Here is a 21539-nt window from a genome sequence, read left to right as displayed (position 1 = left end):
CCACATGGAAAGAGAGAGAGCAGAGGAGCAGGTACCAGGACGACACACAACACTTAGGTTATCAGAAGAGGACCTCCCTTTAACAAAACCTACTTGATCAGAATGAATAAGGAAGGGTAAAGCTTTTTCCAGTCTCATGGCAAATATTTTTGTAATAATTTTACAATCTACATTAATTAAACTGACTGGATGAAAAGTGCCAGGGTCTAATGGGTCCTTATTTTTCTTAAGAATTAATGTTATGACGGCTTCATGAAAGGTTTCAGGAAGACATCCCAGTGATACCCCCTCACTGTAGATTTCTGTTAATATCGGGGCCAAGATGTCTAAATTGTGTTTATAATATTCTATTGGGAATCCATCAACTCCTGGAGATTTTCCCACTTTCATGGCCCGAATTGCTGACCTAACTTCCACTTCAGTTACTGCTGCATCTATTGCTCCAGCCTGTTGTGAGGAGAGTTGAGGTAAATCATTCTGAGCCAAAAAAAATCTTCCACTTTTTGTTTATCTAATGCTGTGTCTGAAGAATATAGGTTTGAGTAAAATCTTTGGAATTTGTGATTAATCTCATGAGATTTTGTTATTACTTCCCCTTGTTCATTTCTAATCCCAGGAGATGCCTCCTGGTGTTTCAGTTGTCTTGCCAATAACTTACTTGCTTTTTCCCCATTCTCAAAAAAATTGCCTTGTTCTAAAAAGTGCATATTCTGCCTTCTTATTATAAATTTCATTTAAATCTAATTTCAATTTGCAGACTTGTTGCAATAAAGATTCAGAATAGTTTATGGCCAACTGAGTTTCTTTCGCTTTCAACAGGGACTCCAAAGTTATAAGTTTTGCTTTATCTGCCTTTTTCTTCTTGCTTGAGTAAGCAATAACTTTGCCCCAAACAAAAGCTTTGGAAGCATCCCACACAGTACTAAATTTCACTGTAGATCTAGTATTAATCTGGAAAAATTATTTAATTTTTTTACGTTAAGCATCTCAGTAAATCCTGGGTCCTGAAATAAAGATGTATTGAGCCTCCACCTACTGCTCCTAGCTGCCTCCTCCCCAAGCATCATGTCCAGCACCACAGATGCATGGTCTGTAAGTGCAATGGCCCCAATCCTACAATCAACACAGGCACCACTCACAATTTGAATTAGAAAATAATCAATTCTCAAAGCTGACTTGTGCTTGTGGGGAAAAAGGTATATTCTTTTTCTCTAGGGTTAATAAGCCTCCTTATCATATACCTATAAATGATACGCCAATATGACTGGATAAAACACTAAAGAATAAATAGCAATACACCCTTTTCGCGGACAGGTAATATTTTTCATACCACCTGAGTAAAACCCACAAAATGAAGGTCGCCTTGGTAATCAGCTAATCCGGACAGCGGAGCGGTGCCACAACGAAGAGGCGCAGTCAGAGGAACTGTGAAATACTGGTGAGTCACTATAAATAATTTCTTACGTGTCCAACCTCGTAGGTTGATCGTTAAAATTAAATTTGTCAGTTCTAAAAGCCATCATAATTATTTATAGGAAAACGTTCTATTTTTTTTTTTTTCTACTAAGGTTTGAACTTAGTGTTTACACAGGAGAGAAAAGTGAGAAAATGTTAATGCCTATATGAGAAAAGTGTATAAAGTGTGTAGTGAGGGGTTTTACAGCCTTAAAACATCTATAATAATTGTAAAAAATAAGGCTGTGTGTCATGTGTCTTTATTATATTCACACCATCAACAGAGTTTACTTGGTAACACTCAGACAGGACACAATTAAATAATCTTTCGTAGTGTCGTTGCCAAAGTGTAGTAATTGCATTTACACCAGAGACGCCATCTACTGTACATGGCAAAGATGGCTTGCAGTTATTAATAACGTGTACCTCTTTCCAAAAGGCTTTGTTGTTTTTACCTAAAAAATTATTGGCCATGGCATCAGCCCTCAGACATTGTTCACTTTTACTAATGTACCGTATAGCGTATTTATATTTTGTATTTGTAAGCTTCTTGTGTTCAAAAATAGGTCCATGTCTGGGTTTACCAGCCATTGGCCATAATTAAGCAGCTGTACATGCTTCTGCATGGAGTTCAGCCACATGTGTGTTCCAGCCAGGTCTAACGCTCCTCTTATTTTTAGGCTTCAGAAGAGGCTCACCAGCTTTAAGTAAAGCTGTAACTGTTATGTGTCGGACGCAGCTCGGACAACCGACCAGCGTTTGAAGGACCCAGTATGAAATAAGCAGAGCACGGTACAAAGGCTAACTGAATTTAATACATAACAGTGATACAAAAAATAACAAAAGAAAGTGCGGTCTGGCGTGGTGCGCTCCCAGCAGCGCTAACGGTCCGGAGCCAGAAGCTGTTCGGACCCAAGGACCCCGCCGACACCCCCCAGGTGGCCGCAACAAACCGAGTCTGTGAAAGAAGGAACCATTATGTGAGTCCACACTCTACACACAGAGAGAACACTTAAAGGTGTACAAACAGCAAACACTTCCTGGCTTGATTACTAATCAGCTTCCCAACCTGCAGGTATGGAACATCCAGTTCACAAAACTCCACTGCAGTGGAAGCCGATACATGACTAACATACAGCTCAATATAAAAAGGTGTGAGGGACACCACATTTACTGACTGTATAAATGTTAGTCACAAAATCTAACGTACCTCAGGAAGTGTGCTGACGAGCGTGAGACCTCACCCCCTCCTCTTTCACAGACCGTGCATCAAACCCTGGACGTTCTCTGCATCCGCTGATGATGAGATGGCTCCCGAGACGACGATCTCACCCGTCTGGTCACAAGGTCGAGTCTCTGGCAAATACACACTGTATACTCCAGTCTTAAATGCCACCATGTTCCAATCCATATAGATGCACCTCAGCTGTGAGTCCTGACGAGCCGCAGGTGATCAGGGTGAGGTCCTGATAACCTCAGCAACACAGCCACTCAGTCCCAAATGCAAGCCACCTGGAAGGAAAAACAAAAGACAGAAACAAAAAGGCAGCCAGGCCCCCCAGCCATACAACAGTAACAATATCATTGTACATTGCAGAGATATCAACTTTATGATCTGTGTTAGAACAGCTACTGTTTGTGCAGAGTGTTGTCTCTCTGGGCAGTTGTATATTACTCAGCAGTAGATCACTAGAAGTAAAATAGGAATCAATATCCTCCTCTACTATAGAGGACTAGTCCACTCGATCTGGATTAGATTTGTTTTTGTTTACACATTCAAAAGTGTCAGGTATTTTATCAAATCTAATAACCATTTAAACAGGAATATGGTCTGAATTTGATGTGTTATATAAAATTTTCATATGCACTAAAGATGAATGCGCGTCAGCTGTTGAGAGACAATGATCCAACCAGGATGTGGTGTGCCATGCCTCACTAATATTATGTATAACTATCAGGAGGCAACAACTCCCTGCTGGACAGAATCAAATTATTATCTCTACATAGATGTTTCAGATGGTTAGCAAACACTGAACTCCCACCTGAAATATCAGCATTTATATCTCCAACAATAAAAACACTTGTAAAATGTTCATTTAACAAAAAAGAGCTAATAAATGCTAACTTATTCATATAGTCCTCTTCGTTTATCTGACTTTCAAAAGGGGTATAAACATTTAAAATAACAAAATCCTTATCAGACTGCTTCACATGCACAGCAATACACCAGTCCACACCAAGCCGAATAACATTTACTACAGGATCCAGCTTCTTATTCCACAGAATTGCCACCCCTCCTGGAACTCTACCCTTCTTTAAACCCAAGCAAAACTCAGTAGTGGATTCACCTACACCATGAAAATGATCATGAATTAAATTAAGATCTTTAAGATCCTGCTTGGCTAAGAAAGTTTCCTGCAGGCACAGAATGTCACAGTGCTCCAACAACTGATCCACAACAATACGGCGAGCTCTATCCGCCGCGCTCTGACCCAAACGCAGGCCACGACAGTTGTTAAACAGGACACTTATCTCCATCGCAGTGTCAGACCTGGGCTACCGTACCAGTAGCAGGCACATTTAAAGCCCCAGCAGGTAGAACAGCAGCGTTGGCATTAGCACCAATAAAACCAACTTTCCAGGGTTCAAAGAAGCGCCGTACATACGCTCCCGCTGGCCACAACTCTGGGTTATACATGTCACCAACATCCTCACATTCGGCGGATATTTTAAACGAAGTGTATCTGTTATTCATGGTGTCAATCTTTTGACATGAAACCTTACGAGAGAGTTTCTCCTCAAGTTGAACACGCAGAGTTTCAGGGTCTATTTCCGGCGAGAACTTGGTAGCAAAAACACTCACCAGCTTAGTTGTTACCACTTTAATGTTCCTCGCTGATCCCGTGCCCACAATGGTTTTCACAGCCTTCTTCTGCCTCGATGTTAATTTACCAGTGCGTAATCCTTGTTTAGGATGAGCGGGCAGCTCAGTGAGCTTCTGTTGGCCTCTCTTCACTACCAGGCTCCTTTTCGGAGAACCCAGTGAAGGCACTGATAATCCAGAAGTGGCTGCAGATTCACCCCTCTCCACGGTTGGAGGTGGCGGTTCCTGTGACAGGCGTTTCTGGTGTTCACCTCTTGGTGCCCCAGTCCCCCCTGCCAGCACGCCAACCGCTGCGCCATTCCATACCGCGCCACTAGCACCTTCCGCATCCAAACGCCCATCTGATGCAGTGTAGTCAGCGTGCTTCTCCAAGGCACCAAGTCGACGGCTCACCTCAGCCATGACAGCGTGCAGATCTTCGCTGGTGTTGGACTGCAGGTGCAGCGCATGTTTCATGGCAGAAACATTGGAGTGCAGCTGCTCCACTTTCCGGAGTAGGCCACACATCCATACTTGTAAAAGTCACCGGTGGGAATTCATCCAAATGGTGGGAGACAAATCTAGGAACACTCATTCAGCACTTTGAGGCAGCTCTTTATGTTATTAATATCTTTCTGAGCACCTTTATGTGTGATGTTCCGCTGCATAGTGGGGCAGAGCTCAAACAGAGTTTTCTTTGAAGTTTCAATCCACTCTGAGTCAAAACAATTGACAGCAAGCAGGACAATCTCATCCTGGCTTAATGTTCTCATCTTCAATGCAAGAAAATGTAAAAGCTCATCTTCAACAATAATTTTACCATCAACAGTCTGGTACACCTCAGGTTTTGTGTCAGGAAGGGGAAACACCATTTTAAAAAAAACAACAACTTGCAGATCCACCTTGGATCTGCTGTTGCGACTGTGAAACAAGAGAGAAAGCAAAGCGACTTACATTTATTATATTTTTGTATATCTGTATTTGTAAACATTTTTATTTGTTCATACAATTTAATTATAAAATCAATATCTAAATCATAAACTGTGTTAAACTACTTTATTTGACAATGTAAATGAAAATGAAACTTAAATACAGTATAAACATTTTTATGTATTAATATAAATAAAGTACATTATTTGCTGTTGTGGCTCCGCCCAACGGCCCGTTTGGTCGTGGGGTTTAGTTCTTGGTTTAATTGTGGATTTTGATCTGTTCAGTTGTCTGTGATGTCTGTCTGATATGTGTTCCCGCACTAACATATGCTGATCACCTGCCGTGTTGTTTTCTGTTAAATCCACCTGCTTCCTGTGCACATGTTTTAGTCTCTGTTCCACATTCTTTGTTAGGTTTAGTTCTGATTGTTATCCAGTTTTATCAGCTTGTCGCATTTTTAATTAGTTTTTCTATTAGTTGTGTGTGTGTGTGTGTGTGTGGGTGGGTGGGGGGGGGGGGGGTTGCCACCTCCAGGATGTCGCTTCATTTTGTGATATTTTAGGTTATATGTATAGGTATTTGGTTTTGGTCTTTATTAGTTCTTATAGTCTTTGTGTTCTGATCACCTCCTTATATTATGTTAGTTTGTTCACTCTTGCACTTTATTAGCTCCTGAGTTCTATGTTGGTCTGTGGTTTTATGATTTCTCCTCTTCTTCTTTTATGGTTGGTTATTGTATTTTATTTCCTTCTCACCTGTTATTCACTTGATCATCAAGATTATTCTTACACTGGTTTTTTTCAGTTATTTCATCTCCCTGTACTCTGTGTCTTCTGCCTCTCATTTGCCACTCACCTGTTGTTAATTTCACCTGGTTTATTTAAGAACTTCCTTGTTTGTCTGTCAGTGTCGGTTCATTGTTAATGTTTCCCTCTGTAAACTCTGGTTCTCGTTTGCTCCTTAAGAATTTCTTTGTAGGTATGGTACAAGACTGTTGTGTTTCTTTGTGGTTCCCCAGGTCTTCATTAAGTGACATTTTGGTTTGTTTTAGGATTGTGTTTTGTTTTGTTTTTTTTTTTTTGTTTTTTTGTAGTTCTGTGGATTTTTGTGGGAACTTTGTCACGTTTACATTTGAGACTGCTTTGGTTTTTGTGGGGATTTTTGGGGAACAAAAGAAATCATCTTTGTTTTTGACACCATATCCTTGTAGAGTTTCTGCCTGCAAAACTGGGTTCAGCTTGACTGTGTAAAAACCATAACAATTTGCTATTATCTTATTTGGATTTGATTATACAAATTAAATATTTGTTACTTAAAAGTATTTATTATAAAATGGGTATAAAATATTTTATACATTGGCAATACATTACATTTTAAATAAAATAATTATTGCATATTAACATAGAATATGAAGAAATTCAACACAGAGGACATCTGAAGACAAGATTCTAAGCTGCTATGCAGACGACTTGTTTACCTCAGTATCTGATGTAGTCAGACTTCTCAAAAAGCGAAAATGGTGAAGTACACCAGCATGGGAGCTGAGCTCTGTGAGCGCCATGTCTACCCCCTTCTTGAAGTTATCAGGCAGCTGATCATAAGCCTGCTGGGCCTTGATGGCGTGGAACGCCGCTCCGACACAAATCAGCAACAGCAACGCCGCAGCCATTTTCCTCTGTGACTGAAGAGCAGCGAGGATGGAACGCCTTTTCTGCCTCCAAGATCGACACTGATATCCAAAACAAGTCCTATTATGGCTGTAGGAAGTTCCACAGACTACAGCTCCTGTGCCATCTGGTTCTGGTTTATCTTCTACTTCCTGCAACAGCTGGAGGCAGCAGCTTAAAGCTTTGCGAAACACATTCACAGCAGGAAGATTCCACAGAGTCCACAGTGTGCTAGAAAGGGAATAATACTAATCCTTGTTATTACAGTGGATCTGTGGAATCAAACAGACATGCCTGACCTTCGGCCTCAGGACAAACACTAAAGGTCAGCTGTGAGGGTCAACGACCTCTTCTGGCTCTGCAGCACACGCTATCCAAATTTAAGAATGTGTGTCAGAAAAGTAGGTTAAAAGGGATAAAAGCAGTTTTTGTGTACTTTTACATACAATGAAGGTAAAAATCAGCAGGCTTGTGACCAGGGGGGTGTAGGTTTTAACCCCAAACTGTACAGTTAAATCTGCATGGAGAAGGTGAAAGAAAAGCAGTGGAATATGGAAAATGGACTATTTATATAACGCTTTTTCATCTAAATTAGAAGCTCAAGGCATTTTACAATGATGTCTCACATGCACACACACAAACACACACACACCTGGTGTCACGGAGCTGCCATGCAAGGTGCTCAACTGCACTCCAGAGGCAACTGGGGGTTAAGTAAGGTGACCATATTTTGATCACTGAAAACCAGGACACTCGGTGCATCAATGAGATCATCATCAAATACTCAAAAGTGGCTACTAATCGGCAGAACCGGAATGGTTGTCAGAACTGGAATGACAATACAAATAACAGAACAGCACCTTACTATGCCCCTACCTCCCAAGATCCGTGTATTGATAACCAATCTCAAGATATTGATAACCAATCTCAAGATAATGTAATAAAATGTTATCATACAAAGCAGAAAGTCCCCAGTCATGTTCAAAGCACAAATCTATCTCTTTTCAAATCACAGGAATAGCAACTCATCATATTGGAAAATTTACCCTCAGTAACACTAGATGGCACCACACAAGGTCCTGTTCTGCCAATCCGTCATTGTTCTGTCAAGAGTTTGGGGCTTATAATACCAACCTAAAGCATCGATACTGGTTTTGGGTGTAATATAAGAAAAATGGCCCATTCTGCCAAATTACCAGTTGTTCCCATTCCATTCTGCCTATAGTTCCGGTGTCGTAGACCGAACGGTCCGCCCCTAAAAATCTTTTTGCATCTGCGCATGCGTCATTTCGGACCACAGCAGCACGTCTGAGACAGAGTCTCTTCACCCATCAGAACCATCAGATGATACAGGTAAAACCTCAAGTCAGTTTAAAGCAGAAACTCAATGAAATTCAGTTAAGCTTTGAAATGACCGATGTTCAGTGAACGCATCAGCTACCAGCTCGTTTAGCTGGTACAAGAAATGATTGTTGTACAAAAGCTTCAGATATCTGTCGCTGAGATCAATCAATCAATCAATCAATTTTTTTATATAGCGCCAAATCACAACAAACAGTTGCCCCAAGGCGCTTTATATTGTAAGGCAAGGCCATACAATAATTATGTAAAACCCCAACGGTCAAAACGACCCCCTGTGAGCAAGCACTTGGCTACAGTGGGAAGGAAAAACTCCCTTTTAACAGGAAGAAACCTCCAGCAGAACCAGGCTCAGGGAGGGGCAGTCTTCTGCTGGGACTGGTTGGGGCTGAGGGAGAGAACTAGGAAAAAGACATGCTGTGGAGGGGAGCAGAGATCGATCACTAATGATTAAATGCAGAGTGGTGCATACAGAGCAAAAAGAGAAAGAAACAGTGCATCATGGGAACCCCCCAGCAGTCTACGTCTATAGCAGCATAACTAAGGGATGGTTGAGGGTCACCTGATCCAGCCCTAACTATAAGCTTTAGCAAAAAGGAAAGTTTTAAGCCTAATCTTAAAAGTAGAGAGGGTGTCTGTCTCCCTGATCTGAATTGGGAGCTGGTTCCACAGGAGAGGAGCCTGAAAGCTGAAGGCTCTGCCTCTCATTCTACTCTTACAAACCCTAGGAACTACAAGTAAGCCTGCAGTCTGAGAGCGAAGCGCTCTATTGGGGTGATAGGGTACTACGAGGTCCCTAAGATAAGATGGGACCTGATTATTCAAAACCTTATAAGTAAGAAGAAGAATTTTAAATTCTATTCTAGAATTAACAGGAAGCCAATGAAGAGAGGCCAATATGGGTGAGATATGCTCTCTCCTTCTAGTCCCCGTCAGTACTCTAGCTGCAGCATTTTGAATTAACTGAAGGCTTTTTAGGGAACTTTTAGGACAACCTGATAATAATGAATTACAATAGTCCAGCCTAGAGGAAATAAATGCATGAATTAGTTTTTCAGCATCACTCTGAGACAAGACCTTTCTGATTTTAGAGATATTGCGTAAATGCAAAAAAGCAGTCCTACATATTTGTTTAATATGCGCTTTGAATGACATATCCTGATCAAAAATGACTCCAAGATTTCTCACAGTATTACTAGAGGTCAGGGTAATGCCATCCAGAGTAAGGATCTGGTTAGACACCATGTTTCTAAGATTTGTGGGGCCAAGTACAATAACTTCAGTTTTATCTGAGTTTAAAAGCAGGAAATTAGAGGTCATCCATGTCTTTATGTCTGTAAGACAATCCTGCAGTTTAGCTAATTGGTGTGTGTCCTCTGGCTTCATGGATAGATAAAGCTGGGTATCATCTGCGTAACAATGAAAATTTAAGCAATACCGTCTAATAATACTGCCTAAGGGAAGCATGTATAAAGTGAATAAAATTGGTCCTAGCACAGAACCTTGTGGAACTCCATAATTAACTTTAGTCTGTGAAGAAGATTCCCCATTTACATGAACAAATTGTAATCTATTAGACAAATATGATTCAAACCACCGCAGCGCAGTGCCTTTAATACCTATGGCATGCTCTAATCTCTGTAATAAAATTTTATGGTCAACAGTATCAAAAGCAGCACTGATCATGATTACATCTAGACTTCAACAAAAATGTATGGTAGACGTGTGGAAAGTGCTTCCAGAAGCAGGTCGATTAAAGCTTACACAGAGGACAAAATTTAAAAATGCTTCAGTCATGTTCATCTATTTTGCACCATCTGTTCTGTGCCGTGGTGAAATACGTCATATGTTGTGGAATCCAAAGGATGGTGACGTTGTTTGCCCTTTGCAGTCCAAACATTAAAAACTCCAATTTTTTATATCCAGTTTGCTCAAGCAATAAATTTGTTCACTTTTTAATCCAGAATTGGATAAATTACAAAGAGAAATTGGTCTTTATCATCCTTTTTGCTGTTTTTAACCTAATAATTACAGAGGACACTGTTTGCTTGTGTGGGTCTAAAGTCTCTTCTGAGTGTTGTGTGACGTGTGAGCGTTGAGCTAACGTCTTGTCTCCCCCCTCCCTCCCCCCACGTGCGGTATTGATTTATTTAATTAATTTATTTATTTTTACATGCGGCATGGATTTTTGTTTTTGTTTTTTTACATGTGGTGTTGATTTTTTTTTTTTAAGTCATGCTCCACTTTAATGTTTCAAAAAACACAAAACTGTTAAAGGTGCCACTAAAGTTATGCTGGTTAGGTGCTGGTTTGAATGAACATGTACATATACAGATAATGAAATAAATATTAAAATTTTTTGACAACAATTGGTGTATTGTAGTGACAGTGCATCAAAAACAGCCATATCTGCTAACAAACTGTAACTATCTCCACAGCTGTTTAGGAATTAAAAACAACCAGGAATATTGTGAACTTGATTTTGTTGCACACACAAAAAACTTTAACTAGTGAATTACTCACCTGGTTTATCATCACTTAAATATGACCTCATATTTGACCTCAAAGCTTGTTTATTGTAACTTGACAAGGCAAACACATAAAGTTTGGTTGTTGTATCTTTACAAAACTAATAGTTATTTTATTAATTACACTACAGATTAGCTCAATGTTTACTAGTGGAGACTCAAGACAAAATTAAACAGAACATTTAGAATATTTTAAACACAGTACTCCACCTCCTGAACACAGTTTATTTAAACCTGAACTCGCAGCAAATATAAGATTTTATTCAGCTTATGTACAGTCACTTGACCAGTTCTGGATCATTGTCAGTTCTGGATCATTGCTGTAGTATTTGCGCCACCGTTTCTCGTAATCAGCGCGAATAAGCTAATACTTGGCACCAATGGAAAGACTGATGTTTTGTCTACAAACAACCACAAGCTTGACCGGATCCAGCCATCTTTGTGACCATCTCCGTGGTGTGCGCGCGTTTTCTGACTCACTCATTCGTGCAAGTGTGAAAGTGACGATCTCTAAGTAGCAAAGGTGAGTTAGTCATTCAGTGTCATTGGTTCTAGAGTGGGAAAATACTTACTTACTTGGGTAGAAAATGTCAGTGTGTTATGTCTTGCTGTTTAATTGCTTCACACATTTATCTCTGATGACAAAATTTGCCAGCTGTGGATCTCTGAAGCAGCAGCTTCGTGCCAGTACTTGTGAGCCATGTGTCCTTTGGGGGTCATCTCAACACCATGAATGGGCATGAATGTGGGGGCTTTTACTTTCCAATTTGGGAGAAATCTCACCTCCACACATTTAAAACCCTCCTTCGCTCTCCATCTCTAACAATATAAGGTGTGAAATGATAGCAAGTTGGGGCATCTTGTGCTATCCTGACCCACTTCATTGAGTTAAAAGCTATGGGGGAGATGTCAAAATCCAAGAATGTTTATTACCACAGATTTTATTTTATCTTTATTTATTATTTCAAAGCACTTCATTTTTTGCTCGTAAAAACGTATAACAGTGCCTTTCGAAACTAAGTAAATTCTCATTTAATAAGTATAATTTATATCATTTTGTGTTAAAAACACATTCTCGGGCACAGTGTGTATCATTCTGCATTAGAAGGGCTCCAGCCAGATGCCAAGAATGCCCCCAAAGTGATACAGAGTGTCTTGATCCAGAACTGGGCAAAGTGATCCATTTCCAGCAAATATTTGCACCACACATAATGTGGCTTCACACTTTAAGTAGAAGGGCTACCCCATCCTGACTTCTTCAGCAAGATAACGTCCAAATACCCAATACAGTAATACCCAATAAAGGATATTCAGTTGCATTATGGCTCCGTATAGCGGGACTTTCAAAAAGGTGATCCAGAACTGGACAAATGACTGTACTTGATGAGATGCTGGTGTCAAGCGTTTTATTGTGAAAAGGTGCGAGCAACATGAAGTATCTGATGTTGGTCATCTTGGTCAGAATTAGCTTACAGCCGTGAAACGCCACGGCGGGCCATCTTGGAAGTACATCTTCCATCTTGGAAGTACTATTGTCACGATGTCAAAATAAAGGTTTAATGTCAAAATAAAGGTTTTGAAAATGAATCCCCAAAATTTTCATAATAAAGGATGCACATGTGCAGGCCATATCCAAAAGCTGAGGTTGATATGCTGTTTTATTTAAAAAATAAAAAAAATCAAGATTTAACATCTGCACTTGATGCACAATTTAATTGTTACTGTCCAGTCTGAACTTTCAAGTTCACCCAACAGTAAAGGCCATGGGACCAAGAGCAAAGGTCATATGGTGCTCCTTTATGATGCGTGAGCCAGTCCTTTGCTTTAGGCTTTATGATGCTTTATCATTTGTCAGTGCTTCATACAAAGCCAGAAATATACAACCTCTCATTCAGTGGCAGTGAGGTGACAGAAGGAGCAAGTCAACAATTTTAAACAGAGCTACAGAATGTCTTTTCTTGAGAATTATGAGGTGTTGTGTTCTATTGGTTCTGGCTCATTTGGAACATGCCAGAAAATCAAAAGAAAGTCTGATGGCAAAGTAAGTAACACTTTAGTTAGTTTCTTCACATAAAAACAGTTAAAGTTGTGATAGTAGATGAAATTGTTTGCTGTCTCTTCATTGTGTAACATTTTATATCTGTACATCCAACCTTCATTTTTCTACCTCACATCTGAGGTCAAGTCTCTCTGACAGCAGACTGACCTTCTGTGAATAAAATAACAAAATACTTTCTCATGTATCTGGGTGATTCTTAGACTACGGGTACTTATTATGTCCTTTGATCATATTGTATGAAAAACAGAAAAAAGGGGAAATTTCACACTTTTATAGTTATCTTTACAATGAAAGTGTGTTAAGAAATTTGTTCTAGTAGTCTATGATGACTTTTTCACCTTTTTTCAGCATCATTATATGCAAATATTGCTGTTTTGTGCTTGTCCCACACCCAGACTTTTGATCTTCAATGATAAAAATGAATGGTAAAGAAATGTTTTTTCTAATGTTTTAAAATATCTCTGAATAAAATATCAGTAAAATAATCAAAACATAATTGGGGTATTCAATGTCATACAACTGTTGTGATTTTTTTAAACAAAATGTAGTTGTCCCACACTATTGCTGTAATTTCCACCACAACGCTGTAATGTCCCTTTAAACAGTTTGTATGAAAGATTGTTTGGGTAGTTTCTATGGAGATAAACAGTGACATCAGAGCACATGTATATAGCGCCAAGTCACAACAAACAGTTGCCCCAAGGCGCTTTATATTGTAAGGCAATGGTGTGGTGGAAATTACATTTACAAGGCCAATAGTGCCCGTAGTTAAAGAATCACCCATCTACGAATATGATATTATGAACAACAGAATGGTGGAGTCCCATGTTTCTTGAAATAGAATATCTCCACCTAATGGACATTTACCATTAATGCAGGTACACCAGAATTTCACCATGAGCTTTCATTTAAAAAATTAAAGCTCTCCATAAAAATAGAAGCATCATTGTGGGGATTTGTTTTTAATTTGAGTTTTAAGCATCGTCTTGACTTTTTCTGATTTTTATCAGATCAAATTAAGTCAAATGATATGTTCAGGGACTTGAAAATTTCATGTATCCATCCCATCATATTTAAAGGAATAGAGCTGTAAAAGTGGAAAAAAAAATGGTTTGAAATTCATCATGATATGTAGTTTGACCAATTTCTTATGGTTTCTGAAAATGGAGGGGCTGTGTATAAAAATGGCTGTAATTCTTAAATGTTAATGTGATATTTTATTAAAATACTTGAATACAGACATTTTGCACATTTTAATTGTTTCATCTCAAATTTATGTGATTGTTCACAGAAGCAAAATTGATCATTTGATTTGATCAATACTGTCCAGTTTGAAATTTCAAGTTCATCCAACAGCAAAGGTCATGTGACCAGTGATCAGTGGCTGCTCCTTTATGATCAGTGGCTGCTCCTTTATGATGCGTGAGCCAGTCCTTTATTTATGATTTATGATGCTTTATACTTTGTCAGTGCTTCATACAAAGCCAGAAATATTTAACCTCTCATTCAGTGGCAGTGAGGTGACAGAAGGAGCAGGTCAACATTTTAAACAGAGCTACAGAATGTCTTTTCTTGAGGATTATGAGGTGTTGTGTTCTGTTGGTTCTGGCTCATTTGGAACATGCCAGAAAATCAAAAGAAAGTCTGATGGCAAAGTAAGTAACACTTTCACTGTTTTTATATGAAAAAGTAACTAAATGTTTTATGTATAACTTATTGACTAAAGGAACCTGTGATAATAGCAAATAATATATTGTATTTTACTGTGTAAAGTGACACACATGGTTGTGTTGAATTGTGTTATTTTCAGATGTGTCTTTAATGAAAACCATTCGTATTTGTAGATTCTGGTGTGGAAGGTGGTGAAGTACAAGTCCATGAAGCCACATCAACTAAGGTGTCTGCTGTCAGAGGTAAAGATCCTGAAGGACCTCAAACACCCAAATATCGTGCAGTATTTTGATCACTTTTTAGACTGTGAGAGGAAAAAGCTCTACATTGTGATGGAGCACTGTGAGGGTGGAGATCTGGACAACCTCATTCAACACTACAAGCGTAGAGGGTAAATCTGTCATCCTGCATGTCTTTGGATGTTTCAGTCCAGCATCATTTCAGGACGGCTTTACTTCTGTTCTTTGTAGCTGTATTAACTGTCTGTCTCTTCGTTCCTGCAGGAAGTTTCTGTCTGAGAACTCCAGGCCAAGAGCTCCTAAAGTCTGGAACTTCTCTTTAGGAAATGACAAAGCAAAAAAGTTAAACCTGCAACACAAGCTGTCTTGTCATAAATGTTGAATATCTCACCAGAAACTGTGCAGATCATGCAGACTTTATTGTTTTGTTTGTTTTCCAGGAAAAGTTGAATAAAATGCTGTCCGATGAGCGTTCAGACATCTGGGCTCAGGGGTGTCTGATATATGAGCTGTGTGCCTTCATGTAAGTTCTACTACTCAGATTTGAGCTGATTTTCCTACATTGTTGACAACACGGCTGAATAGTTTTTGCTGAATTTCTCCTCTTTAGGCCTCCATTTACTGGTGGACGAGGGAAAAAGCTGGAAGACTGCATCAGTAGTGGAGCGTTTAGGAGAATCCCCGTCCACTATTCCGACTTCCTGGACTCCATCATTAGGGACATGCTGCAAGTCACGGTGAGATTCATGATATTTAAAAGAAATTTTACTTTGGTTTCCACTTACTCACTCATTTTGGGAATCTCATAGATCCCCCCCCCCAAAAAAAGTATTTGTGCTGCATTAGTGATGGATCTTGATTTTTCTCTCTTTCCAGGTCAGCAGGAGGCCGTCGGCAGCCGACATCATCAAGCGGCTTATTGACAAATGCATTGAAGAGTCGAGGTCACGCCATCCTGATCGTCGACTTCCACAGCCCGTGTCTGTGAAAAACGTCAGTCCCACAAAAAAACAAGCACAGGCTCCACAGAAGAATCCGGGCGCAGCTGTGAATGTGAGTGTTATCACCAACAACCAGAGAGGTTCTGTTTACAGCGGCGACTGTTTGACTGTCAGTTAGACGGATTACTCAAAACGTTTTGAGCCCATCTCCACAAAACCTGCTCAAAGATTTCATCCAGTGGAAGTTCAGTAGGTTTTGAGAAAATGGGTTCCACCATGCGGTCGCTGTATCGGACCGTCATGGTGAAGAGAGAGCTGAGTAGGGGGCCAAAGCTCTCAATTTACCGATCGATCTACGTTCCGATCCTCACCTATGGTCATGAGATTTGGCTCATGACCGAAAGAACGAGATCGCGAGTACAAGCGGCCGAGATGAGTTTCCTCCGCAGGGTGGCTGGGGGCTCCCTTAGAGATAGAGTGAGGAGCTCGGTCACTCGGGAGGAGCTCAGAGTCGAGCTACTGCTCCTCCACGTCGAAAGGAGTCAATTGAGGTGGCTCGGGCATCTTTTCCAGATGCCCCCTGGACGCCTCGCTGGAGAAGTGTTCCGGGCACGTCCCATTGGGAGGAGGCCCCGGGGAAGACCCAGGACACGCTGGAGGGACTACATCTCTTGGCTGGCTTGGGAACGCCTTGGGGTTCCCCTGGAGGAGCTGGGGGAGGTGTGTGTGGATCGGGAGGTCTGGGTGGCTTTACTTGAGCTGCTGCCCCCGCGACCCGACTCTGGATAAAGCGGAAGAAAATGGATGGATGGATGGATGGATGGATGGATGGATGGATGGATGGATGGATGGATGGATGGATGGATGGATGGATGGATGGATGGATGGATGGATGGATGGGTTCCACCATCATAGCCCATTTATCAATTTTCAAAGAAATGAAGATCAGCCTGAAAACACAATAATTCATTGCACTTTTCCACATTACCTCCAACATTTTATACAGGATGTTTAGTCATAAAATAGCATCTTGCAAAGTGAAAATTTTGTTGTTTTTTGTTTTTTCAAATATTTGATTCTGTTAGTTTCTTGACCAATCCCAAAATATAATGTCGCTAACCCCCACCCCCTTTTTTTAATACTTCAGGACAAACAGAAGAAAGCAAAACCACGAGCTGATGCTCAGCAGCAACAATGCCGTCCGTGGAGGTGACCTCCACCAAGCCTCTTTAAAGTGTCCCACTGACACACCTCAGGAGACCAGACATCATCATCATCATCAATTTCATCAATTTTATTTATATAGCGCCAAATCACAACAAACAGTTGCCCCAAGGCGTTTTATATTGTAAGGTAAGGCCATACAATAATTACGTAAAAACCCCAACGGTCAAAACGACCCCCTGTGAGCACTTGGCGACAGTGGGAAGGAAAAACTCCCTTTTAACAGGAAGAAACCTCCAGCAGAACCAGGCTCAGGGAGGGGCAGTCTCTACACTGTTAATTAATTTTAACCAATTTAATTTAAAGGTTTTGGTGTTATTAGTTAGTCAAGTTATTTAATTTAATTTTTTCAAGCTTCTTTAATTTGCCTCCATTCCACTCAGGAATGTTCATGCAAAATATTACCTTAATTTTCTCTCTCGCTCTGTCTCACACACGCATACACACACACTCTCTCTCTCTCGCTCTCACACACACACACACACACAAACACGTTCTCTCTCTCGCTCTCTCCACACACACACACACACACACACACAAACATTTTCTCTCTCTCTCTCTCTCTCTCTCTCTCTCTGAAGGTGGTGTGAACATTGTTGTATGTACATAATGTTCTTTTGTCAATTGAAGAATTTTTCCATATTTTGAAAGAGTGTAAATTTGCTGATATTTTCTATTTTGTTAAGGTCGGTGTCATTGTGAACCCCAGGATCTGTTTGTCTGTAGATAATGGCAGTGCAGTACAGTTTGGTGTACTATGTGTGTAATTGGTGTCAAATGGTGAAATGTTCTTTGCTCAAGAACTTGAGTGTTGTATTTGATACTGTTCCTTTCCAAAGTAGAAATGGGGCCTAATATAGCTGTAAATGGTTAACTTTATCTGTAAAACTGCTGATTTTGAAAAGGACATGAAATGATTATTGTGGAATTGTAGTAATTTTCCGACTGTTCACTTGAATGCCTGTACTGGACAAGACAAGGGAATCTATTGGCACAGCAGCCCCACCAAGACTGTTTTTCACCAGCTGCCACTGACACACCATCAAAACCAAAATGGCCATTGCCTTTATTTATTTATTGGAATTTGAACGTTATCATCTATACAACAAGATGCAACAAGCAAACAATGCAAATAAATAAAATAAACAATAATAATAATAATAATTATTATTATTATTCTCCTGCATTGCATTCATCTGTATTCTCCTGCAAAGATCCTGGCATTGCCAAACCGCTGTCCATGGACCTCATGACGCCAAGCGTCTCTTAATCTCAAAAGGCTGAGGATCCCGTGTCATCGATGTCACTGCTGAGATAAGTGAATGTCTCGCCAGGTTCAACGCTTTCACCACATAGTGATGCACTTCAGATGGCTGGGTCCAGGAGGTCCCTAAATCCAGACAAAAATCAGACTCATCAACAAGTAAACATTCCATTCATAGCAAGAGGTCACAACACAAACATGTCCCTTGGCTGATTCTCAGCAGCAGCTGTTTCAGCTGCAGACCAGATACACAGGCTTGCTTCTTCTGCCCTCTACAGGCTAACGGGCTTTGATTTTGTATGTGGGTCACAAGGTGTGACTCCACCATCCATGACCTTGACCTATGACCTCCAAACCTGTCTGAGATCTTTTGTCGTAGTACACACCTGTAAACTTCGGTGCTGAAAGGTCTAATAGTTCTACACACACACACCTACCTACAATATATTCATAGAGGTTCATTGCTAATTATCAGTTATTCTGGGAACTCATATTCAACCTGCAAACACGTCAAAATCCACCATCCACTTCAGATAAATAAATAAATAAATAAATAAATAAAAGAGCGCTGCAGCTTTAGCAAGAAACCACAAGATGTCGCACAAAAACAACTGTAGGGTAAACAAACTGCATCTGTGCCGCCTGACAACCGGCCTGAATTCCTTCTGTAAATGATATATAGATTTGTTAAAATTTTGTGGAGATTTGGAAAACTATACATTTTTATAAAGCTTGTGAAAGGATGAATCCAGAAAACAATGTTTCCATTTTTTTTTTCAAAGGTTGCTATGGCAGCCATCTTGGATTTATAAAAATGGTTAGTTTCAGAACATTGACAGTTTTGGAAATCCATCATGGCAACCATAACAACTTTTTTTAAGAGACTTTTTTTGGTTGAGGGGGAGTTCCTCATTTCATAAGCTTTCTAAAAATTCATAGTTTACCAAATCAAAAAACAAACAACAACAACAAAACCTTCAAGGAAATTACACACCATTTAATGTGAACACAAACTATTCACTTAACAACAATGTTGACTAAAATTTTTCTGTATAAACTTTATATCTCTGACAGGAGTACTACAGGGAGATTAAATTCACTGATTTTATTTTCTGACTTAATTTGTGCAACATGTGCAGACTGTAATTAAACTCTATCAGCAACAATGATGAGGAATGCATTTTCAAGTGCTTCTTATCTAAGGTTGTTTAAATAAATTAACAAACAGAATACCTAGCTAGCTAGACAGCAAACTAGATGGTCTGCACATTAAAAATATTGTAAAGCTGATTAAACAGTTGTGTGTTTATTGCTCTGCCTTTTTATTTTGGATTTAAAATGTACATTTTTGATAGAATATAGTAAATTCACTTAAATATTCACTTTTGGCTTGTGGACATTCATTCAGATTAATTTATGGTCCAATGAAGGAAGGAATTTTAAGTTGCAGATATCTTCTTTCATTTCTAAAGCCTAGGCTGTAAAATCACCAGTGTAAAACTAACACTGACAGTGTTAAATTAACACTGCCAGTGTACATATGGTCCTGCTCTGGCAAAAGTGGGTCCATATGTTCACTGTCAGCGTTAATTTAACACTGGAGAGTTTACTCTGTAGGACTGGTAGCCACCTAGACCACACAATTTGTGCCCAGTCTCTCTGAGAAAGAGCCAGTAATTGTTCTCTTGCACTGTACTTCACCCTGTCAGCGCTGCCGCTTGTCAAACATAATTTTATGCCCTAGATGTGGTTGGTCTAGACACAATTGTCGACTCCGCTTCTTGTGCTGAATAAATCTCATTAGCAAAGAGCCAGATTTGAACAGAAGGGGCTCACAGCAAGTGTGCTAAAAATAGAGGAAGAGTGTGTGTGTGTACTGTAGAGATCTGTGATTAAATCTGAACTGTTAACCGGCACTGACGAGACACGTTTTTCCCTGAAGTGACTATAGGGTCACTCCTGTAAAAGATGACAATAGAGTACAGCAAATAGGTTATTAAAAGCAAAGGCAGTTTTATATACATATATACATAGAAGTGCTAAAAAAATTAAAGGAAGACTTTGAAAATACATCAAATCTCAAAGGGGAAAAAAGCATACCGGATATCTTCCCTGATATGGACTTGGTAAGTTAGGAATGAAAGGATGCCCCATCGTTTGATCGAAATGAAAATTGTCAACCTACAGAGGGCTGAATTTAAAGACACCCAGAAAATCAAAGTGAAAAAATGATGCGGCAGGCTTGTCCATTTTGTCTAAATTTCATTGCAACAACTCAAAATGGTACTCAGTAGTTTGTATGGCCCCCGCTCCTAATGAGACGACAAATGGTGTCCGGGGTGATTTCCTTTCAGATCTGGATCAGGGCTTCACTTAGCTCCTGGACAGTCTGAGGTGCAACCTGGTGGTTGGACTGAAACATAATGTCCCAGAGGTGTTGTATTGGATTTTGGTCAGCTGAGCATGGGGGCCAGTCAATGGCATCAGTTCCTTCATCTTCCAGGAACTGCCTGCGTACTCTTCACATGAGGCCGGGCATTGCTGTACACCAGGAGGAACCCAGGACCCACTGCACCAGTGTAGAGTCTGCAGGTCCAAGGATTTCTTCCAAATATGTAATAGCATTCAGAGTGCTGTTGTCTACCCTGTAGAGGTCTCTGCATCATTCCAGGGATATGCCTCCCCAGACCATCACTGACCCACCACCAAACCAGTCATCCTGAATGATGCTGTTGGCAGCATTAGATTTTGTGTGTGTGTGTGTGTGTGTGTGTATATATATATATATATATATATATATATATATATATATATATATATATATATATATATATATATACAGTGAGGAAAATAAGTATTTAATTTTTATTTAACATTTCATCTTTGTGTTTGGTTTGGTCACTTGAGTTGTAAATGTAAGGACAAATTAAATAGAATTGTAAAAATGGCGGGGAAAATTATGAGAAAATCCCAGAAGACTCTGGCCCACATTTACACTGACAGGATGAGGAGGAAAGCTGAGAAGGTCCTGGCAGACAGCTCTCATCCTCTGTCCTGTCAGTTTGAGCTCTTGAAGTCTGGGACGCGCTACAGAGCTCCTCTGGCCAAAGGTTCTTTCAAAAAATCTTTTATACCAAATGCCGTCACCATAATGAACTCAAAAAAGTGACCACTGCACAAATTAAACCTGAACTGCTTTACTTCTGTTTTATTTGATTTTATTAGATCTTACTGTACGTTTTATTTATCTTGCTAGGTCTTATTCTATTTCTTCTTTTACTTCCATGTATTTTATGTATCTTATTTTTGTTTTATTCATGTGTTTGTATGAATGTT

The sequence above is a fragment of the Thalassophryne amazonica genome, chromosome 1 (assembly GCF_902500255.1).
Source record: "Thalassophryne amazonica chromosome 1, fThaAma1.1, whole genome shotgun sequence".
NCBI classification, from domain to species: domain Eukaryota; kingdom Metazoa; phylum Chordata; class Actinopteri; order Batrachoidiformes; family Batrachoididae; genus Thalassophryne; species Thalassophryne amazonica.
The sequence above is the reverse complement of the archived record's forward strand: the minus strand, read 5'-3'. Positions refer to the sequence as shown.